The sequence below is a fragment of the Microtus ochrogaster genome, linkage group LG1 (assembly GCF_000317375.1).
Source record: "Microtus ochrogaster isolate Prairie Vole_2 linkage group LG1, MicOch1.0, whole genome shotgun sequence".
In the NCBI taxonomy this organism is placed as follows: Eukaryota; Metazoa; Chordata; class Mammalia; order Rodentia; family Cricetidae; genus Microtus; species Microtus ochrogaster.
This window is the reverse complement of record NC_022027.1, coordinates 22,768,760-22,771,384: the sequence shown is the minus strand read 5'-3', so window position 1 is coordinate 22,771,384 and position 2,625 is coordinate 22,768,760. Positions and strand designations below refer to the sequence as shown.

Genomic DNA, 2,625 nt, shown 5'->3' with positions numbered 1-2,625 from the left:
CCATAGTCTCGATCTTCTCCTGCCCCGTGTTCCTGGTTTTCATGAACGGAGTCACCATTACCCAGGACAGAACCTGAGAGCCGCCTCATTCCCACTCCCATCTTACCACCACGTTCCCATCAATGCGTCGCCAGACTTCCTTGGCCGTCTACCGAAGCCCTCATCTTCAGTGATGATGAGGATGGTGTGTCCCTGACTTGGAGGCATCGCCGTGGAACTGACAGCTTTTCTGTATGTTATTTTTCTAACCTCTACTTCCCAGCCTCGTGGCATAGATTTTTCTGTTGCTGCTGCTGCTGCTGCTGTTTTTTCACTCAACTGTATTTTTATTTAGATTGCAGTACTAACAGCTTGATTGGCTCTCGCAAATCTGAACCACGAAGTACATAATATTTAAAATATGTTGCTGTTCACAATTTGAGTGTAGCATTATTACTGTTTGGTACTAGGCTCAAAGACATCATTTTGAGTCCCCAGCTTCGGGATACTTATTGACATCAACGTGGTTGTCTGGTCATGCAGAGGAAAGAAAGTCAAAAGCAGTATCTTTTTCTTCTGCCAGGTCCTTTGCAGTAAGATCCATTTTCTCACATGAGAAATCGTTAATAGGGAGGCTTCAACAAGCTTCCAGGACCTATTCTTGAAGTTGCCAATAGAGACAGTGCCCATGGACACAAGCTCTCCCTCTGATGTGGCCAGAGATGGCTTTCAGGGCAGACGTTGCACTGGACGGCAGTTTCTGAGTCTTGCAGAGAGCAGTACCGTGCTGTTACACAGTGGTGACGAACTCACCCCTGAGCCAGGTGTCGTCTCTTAGGGCATCACACCCACCAGCTTCCTCTCCTTTCAATTTCACCCTAGCATGATTGACATTCGGATACGGAGTTGATGAATGCTCTTCCCCGGATAATGACCTTCTTTGTGTCATCACCAGTTACACCACATTTAAGAGCAATTTGAGATTTTTGCTAGGTTGTGGTCCAAGCGACTCAGGCAACTGAAGCTCTCCTTGGAGATCTATGGGGTTAACTTGGAGGCTGTTGGACAATTGGTGTTGAATGGGTTTCCCACTACAATGACCTTAGCTGATTTCTGGGCATAGCTCTCCAAGACTGCACCCTGAACATTGAAGATTTTCACATTTGCTTTTTAGTAGGCTTTTCCTCTCTATGCCTTCTCTTCTTGGCATGGAGCCCACAAGGACAGTCACATCAGGTCTTTGAAGGAGACCTCTTTGTCTGTTGCAATGGCATCTTTCAGATGGGGAAGGGAAGTCTTATAGTTCCACCAGGACACCATCTGGAACACCCATCCTGGGGTTGATATGATAGGCTGCCCATTTCCAATACTGTACAAAAGTGAATATGTTATTTGACCAGCTGCTCTATCACAAGGAGACATTATTGAGAACTATGAGGTAGATTTCTACATCTCCAAAGGCCATCTCCTGTTGTTGTTGTTAGCATATTTATTGATTACCCTTCCCATTGCTATGACAAAGTTTCCTGAATCAATTGAGAACGATTTACTTTAGTTCATGGTTTTGGAGAATAAAGTCCATCACTGGCAAGGAAGACTAAGGCCCTGGAGCACTGGCTGTGTGTGGCATTTTTAATACAGTAGCAGGACTAGGAAGCAGAGAGCCAGACAGAAAGGAATTAGATATTGTACACCAGCAAAACCTGGTCCCCAAAGGTACCACAACCTCCCAAACAACATCACCAGCTGAAGACCAGGCACTCAGACACATGAGCCTGTGGGGGACACTCCAGACCATAGATGCTCATACTAACTCTACAGGGTGACAGTTTCTATTGGAACACTTTTATTCATGCATGGAATGGTTTCTCTCCCATCCACCCTGTTGTTACTTTCTTCTGCTCCCTACCGCTGGTCTCTTCTCTCACCCTCTAACATCACCCTCTATTTCTGTGTTGTCTCTTTCATCCCTCACCTTCAGGAATGTATTCTGTGTGTGCAGTGGATTTTGATTGTATTCACTGCTTCTCTCCCAACTCCTCCCAGATCCAACCCTCTCTTCCCTACACATTCAACTTTATGTCCTTTTGTTGTCTGACTTCTCTCCCCCGACCCAGGCTGAACCACTTCAAATGCTGACCCAGCTCCATGACTGGAATACAAGAGGCACCCAATAAACGCTCATGATATATAGGACAGTCATTTCTAGAGCCAGGATTGCCAGGGCCTTCCTGAGTGTCTGTCGGGTTCTAGAGAGACCCCCATGGAAGGATTCTACAGAGAGCAATCACTCTGGCACACAGGAAGACAGAAAGAGACTTAGGAGCCAGGACTCAGCTTTTACTACAAACCACTGAAGAGTTCCTTAAGAGTGACCTTCATTTCTTCCAAGTGAAGCACCCACATAACTCAACGGCTCAGCCACACACCCACCCACTCTCAATGGTTCTATGCCATCTTTTACTGCTCCACTGGGGGCCAAGCTGCCAACATAAACCTTTGGGGAACATTCACTGTAACAGGCTCCGTATATCACTCAAGACCATGAAACCTGGGGATGTGGCTCAATTCCCATCACGGGGGGGGGCGTAGGGGGAGGGGGAGAGAGAGAGAGAGAGAGAGAGAGAGAGAGAGAGAGAGAGAGAG

General features: G+C 46.8%; 1 pseudogene; it reads right to left on the bottom strand.

The window, feature by feature from the left end:
- Window positions 1–514: 514 nt before the first annotated feature.
- Window positions 515–1,401, bottom strand: LOC101998245 (annotated as a pseudogene).
- Window positions 1,402–2,625: the final 1,224 nt, after the last annotated feature.